Source organism: Schistocerca americana, chromosome 2, assembly GCF_021461395.2.
Source record: "Schistocerca americana isolate TAMUIC-IGC-003095 chromosome 2, iqSchAmer2.1, whole genome shotgun sequence".
In the NCBI taxonomy this organism is placed as follows: Eukaryota; Metazoa; Arthropoda; class Insecta; order Orthoptera; family Acrididae; genus Schistocerca; species Schistocerca americana.
In genome coordinates this window covers 144354378-144364411 of record NC_060120.1, presented here as the reverse complement: position 1 = coordinate 144364411, position 10034 = coordinate 144354378, and positions in this window count along the sequence as shown.

Here is a 10034-nt window from a genome sequence, read left to right as displayed (position 1 = left end):
CCGCGGTGGCGCTGATTGTTGTTCGGCACACACCACGCAAGAAGAGCACAATTTCGTAGTCGCGGCATCGATTCCGAACCAAGTACAGTGCTGACGAGCAAGTTGTTTCGTTTGCACTACACCCCGATGTCCTTGGTGGAGAAGCCGTAAGACAGAGGACTGTAGCGAACGTGGGACCACGACCCTGGACTGATCATTATCAGAACGCAACAGCAAAACACCACATTGTACAAAAAGTCTCTCCTTGTGAGCAAAAAATCGGCGGACCAACGGATCTTCGATCCGTGACTTTGACAAGGGCCATTGCGTGGCAAGAAAACGCAGATCGGTAGCAAGGACAGGGTCGGCAGCTGTGACTCTAGCTACACGACGAAAATCAATGGGAAACGATTCGACCACGTCATCGGTTTCCGCATCAATGAACATGCAAGCAAGTTCGGAGGAATCGAATGCTCTATCCTCAGCAACAGGCAAACGGGACAACGCATCGGCCTTTCCGTGCTTAGCAGTGGACCGATACAAGATATCGTAGTGGTACTGCGAGAGGAAAATAGACCAGCGAATGAATTTCTGCGCTGTACGTGGAGGTGCAGGCTTGGTCGGATGAAAAAGCGATGTCAAAGGTTTGTGGTCTGTCATGATGGTAAAGTGACGACCATACAAGAAATCATGAAACTTTGTAACACAAAATACGAGATCCAATGCTTCGTTCTCGATCTGTGAATAATTTCGTTGCGCAGACAAGAGCAATTTGGACGCAAAGGCAATAGGGCGATCGTGCGAACCATCTTTGTGCGCAAGCACAGCACCTATCCCGAAATCCGATGCATCCACCATCAACAAGAGGGGTTTCCGGGGACCGAATGGCGTAAGGCAAGTATTGGAAAGCAACGCCGATTTCAACTGGCGAAAGGCGCGTTCGCATTCCGTCGTCCAGACGAACGGAACACCTTTACGGCGTAAGCGATGAAGCTGAGCTGAAATGGAAGAGGCGTGGCGCATATAGCGTTGATAATAATTAATTTTTCCCAGCACACTCTGTAGCTGCTTCAAATTCTGCGGCGAAGGCAAGTCTTGTATGGCACGGAGGTGCCCTGGACTGGGATGTATGCCTTGGGCATTGAGTACAGGTAGAGTAAGTCCCGGTAAGTCCCGAGAAAAAAAACACACATTTGTCCTTCCGCAAGCGAAGACTATTTTGTCGCAAGACCTGAATTAATGTTCTGAGATTGGTTAAATGTTCTTCTTCCGTCTTTCCAGAGATCACAATATCGTCCAGATAGTTTGCTGCAGTAAGGATCGACGCACAAACAGTTTGTAGATATTGCTGAAACAATGCAGGGGCGGATGCACACCCGAATGGCAGTCGGTTGAATCGGTACAAACCAAGATGCGTGTTAACCACCAAAACCCGCTGGGATTCTCCGTCCACCGGTATTTGCAAGTACGCATCTGCTAGGTCCAACTTCGAAAAATATTTACCCGGGCACAGTTTGTCAAAAAGATCTTCCAGGCGGGGTAAAGGAAAAGTTGCAGTCACTAGTTGGGGATTCACTGTTGCCTTGAAGTCCACGCAAAGTCTCAATTTTCTGGAAGGTTTTTGCAAAATTACTAAGGGTGACGCCCAGAGAGACGCCTGCACACGTTCAATGACACCTTGTGATTCCAAATCGTGTAATGTTTTTGCGACCTCATCACGCAACGCGTGGGGAACATTGCGCGCTCTGAAAAATTTCGGTTGCGCGTTTACTTTCAGTTCCAAATGTACTTTATAGTTCTTAGCGCAACCAAGGCCCGGTGTAAAAATGTCTGCAAACTCTTCACATAGACGAGAAACACTGTCTGATGGCACAGTCTGGTTCACTGATAGGACCTGATTGACTATATGCAAGTTAAACAACTGAAACAAATCGAAACCATACAAGTACACTGCAGAAGAAGAACGAAGGATGTGCAATGACACAAGTTTTGTGTGTCCCTTGTATGTTGCAAGAAGGGTGCACTGTCCTAACACAGGGAGCCCATGACCTGAATATGTAGTTAGCTTAACATTTACGGCACGCAACGGAGGTGTGCCCAGCTGTTGGTACGTGTCTTGATTGATCAGGGAAACTGCAGCTCCGGGATCGAGCTGGAATGGTATCACTTTGCCGTTAATGTCCAAGTCCACAAAAAGTTTATTGTCCTGCTGACGACAAGAGCGGCTGTCTCATGCAACGTGAACTGACACTGGTACAGAATCACTTGCGAATTGACGTAATTTCCGGCGATGTCGACGCACACTATTTGTGGGACAAACACAGTCACTGTGAGAGAGAGTAGCACTGAGCGGAGTGGAATGAACTACATGAATTTCCATGGGCGAAGTGTCGCGAGCCTGAGTATCCTTGGTTCGATTCCGATTCCGGCGCAAAGCAAAGGGCCTGGAATGGTTTTGAGCTTCTGATCGGAGCTTTTTCTGGCAAACACTTTGAACATGTCCTTTTTTATTACAGAAAAAGCAAATAGCCGGGCATGACAGGAATTCACATGCGAATGTCTAGTAGCACACCACAGGCATGATTTTAGCACTGCATTTGCTTGCCGGCGCGGTACACGTGGCTGAGAGCCAGGCGGCTTTGGCGCGGCTGGGCGCGAGGACTGTTTACTGTTCCGTGCAGCTCGCCTGGCGGGCCGGTTAACGTGACACACGGGTGGCGAAGTGTCAAATGATTCCTGAGCAAAGTCAAGTGTGTCCTGCCGATCTAATATGTCCATCACTTGTTGTAGGGAGGGATTGACTAGTTTCAAAATCTGTTCCTGTATACGAACATCAGAAACGTTCTGTGCAATTGCATCACACACCATAGTATCTGAATAAGGGAGTTCACATTGACACTCAAAAGTACAATCCCTAGTAAGGCCTTCAAGGTTGCAACCCACTCCCTATTAGTCTGACCTGCCGTACGTTTTGTACGAAAGAACGTATACTGTTTGGCCACTACATTGACTGATTCTTTGAAATATGCGTGTAATGCAGACAAAATTTCTTCGAAGGACCGAGTTGCTACGTCGCCTCGGGGAAACAATGTGACTATCACACGGTACGTGGACACTCCGACGCACGATAATAAGAAAGGCTGCCGCTCGTTACCTTGAATTCTGTAGGCAGCGAGATGGAATCCAAATTGGCGTGACCACTCCATCCAGCTTTCCAGTGCCGCATCAAAAGGACGAAAAGTTGGTGCTACTGCGTGTTGTGGCTGCGGTAGCGGTGAAGAGGCGGCTGCCGCATCGTTTTGCATTGCACGTTGACCCTGGACAAACTGTCCTAGAGCATCCAGTAAGGCCTGCGTCTGCTGGTTCTGTAAGCGATAAAATTCGGACAGTACATCTGGAGATTGTGGCGACGCCATTACACAAGTAAATCAGGGCAGTATAGTTACGAACGCGAAGTGGCGTCGTCGCCAAACTGTTGTGGACTGGCAAGACAGCCAATCCACTATGACAGGAAGCCGAAAGGCACGCGTTTAAGCTCGCGCAGCCTGGCGTGAGGTCTGGAACAGGACAAGGTAATTAATATAGCCAATAACGTACGTAGCTGCTGGAATACTTAACTTTAATCCATAATTGGTGAACATCGCTCTTGATGGTATAGGTTTTACAGCATCAATAGTAACTGGTAATGGCGCCTTGCTAGGTCGTAGCAAATGACGTAGCTGAAGGCTATGCTAACTATCGTCTCGGCAAATGAGAGCGTAATTTGTCAGTCAACCATCGCTAGCAAAGTCGGCTGTACAACTGGGGCGAGTGCTAGGAAGTGTCTCTAGACCTGCCGTGTGGCGGCGCTCGGTCTGCAATCACTGATAGTGGCGACACGTGGGTCCGACGTATACTAACGGACCGCGGCCGATTTAAAGGCTACCACCTAGCAAGTGTGGTGTCTGGCGGTGACACCACAGTTACGAACTACAAAGCAGCAGGCGTAGGGCAATAGAGTAGTGAGAAGCCGTTGGTGGCCAATTACTCCTTGATTCATGAGAAAATAAAACCCTGTTGAGTGTACCCACCCAAATTGGGGAAAATGGTAGGAGGAAACGTTCTCGAATACGGCTAGATTAAGATTAGTGGATGATGCGAAAATGTGTGTTATGTAGCACGAGATCCTCGGTAAGAACCAAACGTTTGATGGACTGGCTGATGGTCTAATACAGGGCTATCGGAACAGTACAAGGTTCTTTAGAGAAAAATCCAATGGACTATCGCAGAAGCACTGTGTATTAGTGGAGTCCGAGCCTGGGAACTCTCTGGACATTGACTCTTGCCCTCTGTTTCGAACTTTGGTCATAGGCCGCGAATCGAGCGCGAGTTGGCGCGCTCTGGCAGAAAGGAAAGGATTTGCTGGAGAGAGATGAGAGCAGCACGGGCCTATCAAGTGCCGCGTGAAGTGGTCGTGGATTTGGCCGGCGTCGGCAGTACTTGCGATGTGTTGTAGACTAGCCGGAGAGCCTGGGAGCTTGGAAACATTTACGGCTGTCACTATGTGAACGTGGTTCACAAATCTACCAACTGAGGAGTTTATGCTGTCAGACGTCGACTCTTGGAAATGTTTTAAGATTATTTTCTTATATTTACGTCCTTTTGTTGGACTATGTTTTCTGGCCTCTATATCTGCAGGTGTGTTTACCTTGATGTTCTTTTCAATTCAGGATGTTTTTTGCTCCTGAAGTCTGAATTCATATTCATGATTTATTGCAAGGGTCGGTGTTACAATCAGTTATCTTCAGAGTGGTGGTGAAAAGTAACTCACGTTATCTGCACCAGAGTTTGAGTTGTTTCACTGACATTGTTTCCTTGAAAATCTGTTATCATTGTGGGTATTTGTTGTTTTACCCTCTCTCAGCACTGGCATTTAGTCTGTTCCAGGCAGCACTGTGTATTGCTGAGCAGAGATCGTATTTGTCTGCCTTGTTCTTCCGTCAGATTTTTTCTGGGGAATGTCGGGTGTTGCCTTTGCCTCTGCACCAGGTACGCAATGACTGTATGGCAGGTTTGTAACTGAATGTTTTATGAGCTAGTTTTGTGAAAAATTGGACGTGGTTTTGACACAAGCGTTTCTAGATTTAAGTTTCCTTGGGTCATCACTTAATTTGGTGGTAGCCCCCCTCCTCACCTTGTGTTTTAATGTATGTTTTGCATAATCAGTTGAAGTTATTTCACCGCACTTGGGATGCTCTGGTCTTAGGTGTGTGTATTTGATTTTGTGTGCACATGGTTGGGGTCTCGGTAATTTAATATTTATTTATGTATGCTCCGTCCTCCAGGTACATACGATAAATCTGATCGCTCGTGGGCTTTGTACTGCTGTGTGCAGGTGTCACTGTTCAAGCCTGGTTGAGACTTCTGACCCTCGTTTAGCATGTCCATAGTCTTGCGATACACTGTCTGACTCTCTGCTGGACTAGCAAGGCATTAGCTGTCTCTGTTGTTGTGTTTATCGTTGCTGTCAGAATACAAAATAAGCAGCATTTATTTTGTAGACACATCAAGAACAGTCTTGCATCACCCCGGTTCCCAGGACTCCTGAAGATTGACGTTGACTGTGGATATTGTATCACATAAACAGTCCCTTTGACTGTTCATAGATGTCACTAAACTCGCCCAAATATGTAAACAAACATGCATGAGCAGCACCTATTAGACAGAGGGGGTCCGACAGCCAATCAGTTCCAGTCACTCCACCAGGAAGGAGGGACACGGCTCGTGTTACCTTTAGTTCAACCATGCCTAGACGGTCAATACCGCGGTTCGATCGCGTCCACATTGTTACTTTGTGCCAGGAAGGGCTCTCAACAAGAGAAGTATCCGGGCGTCTCGGAGTGAACCAAAGGGATGTTGTTCGGACATGGAGGAGATACAGAGAGACAGGAACTGTCGATGACATGCCTCGCTCAGGCCGCCCAAGGGCTACTACTGCAGTAGATGACCGCTACTTACGGATTATGGCTCGGAAGAAGCCTGACAGCAACGCAACCATGCTGCATAATGCTTTTCATGTAGCCACGGAATGCCGTGTTACGACTCAAACTGTGCGCAATAGGCTGCATTATGCGCAACTTCACTCTCAACGTCCATGGCGAGGTCCATCTTTGCCACCATGACACCACGCATCGTGGTACAGATGGGCCCAACAAGGTACCGAATGGACCGCTCAGGATTTGCATCATGTTCTCTTCACCGATGAGTGTCGCATATGCCGTCAACCAGACAATCGTCGGAGACGTGTTTGGAGGCCTGGCTGAACGCCTTGGATACACTGTCTAGCGAGTGAAGCAAGATGGAGGTTCCCTGCTATTTTGGGGTGGCATTATGTGGGGTCTACCTACGCCGCTTGCGGTCATGGAAGGCGCCGTAACGGTTGTACGATACGTGAACGCCATCCCACGACCGATAGTGCAACCACATCGGCAGCATACTGACGAGGCATTCGTCTTCATGGACGACAATTCGCGTCCCCCATCGTGCACGTTTTGTGAATGATTTCCTTCAGGTTAACGACATCGCTCGATTAGAGTGGCCAGCATGTTCTTCAGACATGAACCCTATGGAACATGCCTCGGATAGATTGAAAAGGGCTGTTTATAGACAATGTGGCCCACTAACCACTCTGAGGGATCTAGCCGAATAGCCATTGAGGAATGGGACAATCTGGGCCAACAGTGCCTTTATGTGGATAGTATGCCACGACGAACACAGGCATGTATCAATGGAAGACGACGTGCTACTGGGTGTTAGAAGTACCGCAGTCTGGACCACCACCTCTGAAGGTCTCGCTGTATGGTGGTACAACGTCCAATGTGTGGTTCTCATGAGCAATAAAAAGGGCGGTGATGATGTTTATGTTTATTTCTATTCCAATTTTCTGTACAGATTCATGAACGTTCGGAACCGAGGTCAAATGTTCAAATGTGTATGAAATCTTATGGGACTTACTGCTAAGGTCATCAGTCCCTAAGCTTACACACTACTTCGCCTAAATTATCCTAAGGACAAACACACACACCAATGCTCGAGGGAGGACTCCAATCTCCGCCGGGACCAGCAGCACGGTCAATGACTGCAGCGCCTAAGCCCGCTCGGCTAATCCCACGCGGCTCGGCACCGAGGTGCTGCAAAACTTTTTTTTGATGTGTGTATTACCAGTGAGCCCTTGACACAATTTTGGTGTGTTTGCTTTAATAGGCTGTTATCTCCAAACAGTCATTAAATTGTATCTTAAAGAAATCTGTTTTAATTTTTTATATCGCCATAACCTTGGGTTGCAAACTGAGATTGGTATATTTTGCACTGTTGTTGTATTTTTATATTTAAGAAGAGAGTTCACATGTTAATGCTCTTCTAAAATGATTGGTGGGCATGAACAATTTTGCTCATGGTATTCAATAAAAGCATGGTTTTCTCAGTACCCGCTAACAGCCGGTATCATGTATTGTTCAAAATTATGTTAACCTATATGGTTGTGATAACCTCGTATTTTCTGGATCAAATTCTTGCCATCCTCTTGTCCCTTGCACAGGAGAATTATTATTAGTATGATTGCAACCATTTGGGCTTGTTAACTGTTGTATATAAATTCTGGGAATTGTTGTTACTGATCTGACCCTTTGTTAATTTCTAAAAAAGTAATTAATTGGATCACGTGAAATGAAATGTTGCTTACTGATCTTTTGCCCACTCAGCGGTTAAGGTCACTGCGAGATGGGACGCCAATCTCTAACTTTCAACATTGTCATTCACATTAACATTCATATTTTACGTCATGAACTCGGTGTTCCCCAGTACTACATTTGCTATTTGTGGTTTATGATTTTTTTACACGGGGAGATTGTGGCAGAATGTTCTTATATATGTGTAACCTGTAGAGATCTTGTACCCAAGAGGTCGTAGTGGAGATGACGGAGGAGAGGGAGAGAGATGAATTGCGGGCCATTAACGCTGAGTGCACCGACCTGGCCATGTGAGTGATTCTGGGAAGCAGCTCTCAGTAGATCTCACCTGCAGAGGGACATCCGGTGGAAGCTCTCTCCTCCTTCTGCTCAGAGTCAGACAGAAGGGTTCCGGTTCACAAAACATTTTACCTAGACCTGGCTGCAGTCAATTATGATGGCAGCCGGATGGCTGGGGGTGGTTGGAGGAAGCCATTTAAGAGAAACTGCTTAAACTGAGGTGGGAAGGTCATAAAACCCCGCAAATTCTCATATTAGAAGCAGGGACGGTGCGGACAGAGTGGCTGGTGTACATGTTTGGTGGAGGCAGGACTGTAATCCCCCCTGATGCCAGGAAGTTGTCAGGTTCTAGGAGTTAGCGAAAAAACATTTACTTCATGGGCACGACTGTTCAAAAATGGTTCAGATGGCTCTGAGCACTATGGGACTTAACATCTATGGTCATCAGTCCCCTAGAACTTAGAACTACTTAAACCTAACTAACCTAAGGACATCACACAACACCCAGTCATCACGAGGCAGAGAAAATCCCTGACCCCGCCGGGAATCGAACCCGGGAACCCGGGCGTGGGAAGCGAGAACGCTACCGGGCACGACTGTCTTGGAGGCTTAACAGTGTTTTTCCAGAAAGTGAAAGTGGTCGGCCCGTAAAGTTTAGGTAACTTCATGCAAATGACTAACTGTGATCCCCTCTAGGTAGATGTTTCTAGCCAAATCATGGCCATGCTTGCCATGAGAGCGATGCCTCCCTAGTCTGAAATCTTCTATTTTGAGACAAGAGAGATTTGGAGCCTCTGATTAGTTCCTCTCACGATATACAAAGTAGAGGCTTACTGCCCCAGCGTGGGAACTCCAGTGCTGTGTCTGGATTGGCTACCAGGCAAACAGAACAGTCAAGAGGGGAGACTCATAGAATAGAGGATAGTTTGATTGGTTTCTGCAATTTGGAGGCGGTCTTGATTTTGCTAATTTGGCTCCTGTACCAAGGCTTTCTCGCGTCCGTCGGCCGCCGTAATTTAATATATTATTATTATTATTATTTTGATTGTTGCCGACTTACGTGGGGGGCATTAATAAAAATGATATTTCATTCAATTGTGATTTACGATTAAATGCTTTTGTAAAGTTCTCCTTTTTAACAATATTAATCTTATATAATTTGTTACGTTAATGAATGTTAGACTCGCTGAATCTTAAGATTTGAGCATATAAGTTGAACAATGGAATAAGCTTTTCATATTAATTTCCTCGGCTAGTCAGTTCACTTTAAAGCAAAAAATCTTTAGTTATTAATTACGATTGCAGCCCACACACGCGCGAGAGTATTTTTCCTTACCTCCGTTAACCATTGCCTCGTAGTCGGAGTCCTGGCTCTGGCTGTTGTACTGAAAATAAGAATCTTAAAGCTACGTATTTTCTGCAACGTCGGGCGGCTGTGGAGAAAAATGTATATTATGTTAATAGCGGGCGAGTATTTCGCTTCCGCTAAATTTTATAAGTTAATTTCGCCACGTAATGGCGTCGTTGGCTGCATCGACTGCTGCGATTGTTGAACTGTAAATTACTCGAATGCAGGTTAATTCAGAGGAAGGCGGACATGAAATCAGGATCACCTCTTACAAATTAAAAGTGCACAATAATATTAAATCAATATATTATCTGCTTAATTAGTACAAATATGCTTACATTTGCCAGCACAGGCAAGATGTCCGTCTACACGCAATTAAGACAAGAGAAGAAGTGAAGACGACTAAAAAATTAACAAAAGATCGTATCTTGTCGTCTCTTTAGATCATTTTGTTATATTTCTTTGCACTCGAAACTTACACAGAGAAATTATTATAATACGTGTACATGATAAAAAAATCTATATCATTCAAGTTTTAAATGTCTCTTCTTTATAAATACCGTTTTTTAAGTCTTTTAGTATTATTATTTCGCTGGGAACGCTATAGCTTGGTGGAATGTGGTTTTTATTCTTTGGCTTCTTCGTCTTCTGGCCCTCCCCTTTTGGAGAGCTTCAGGTCTTTCCCTAGTGGCTGAGGCTTG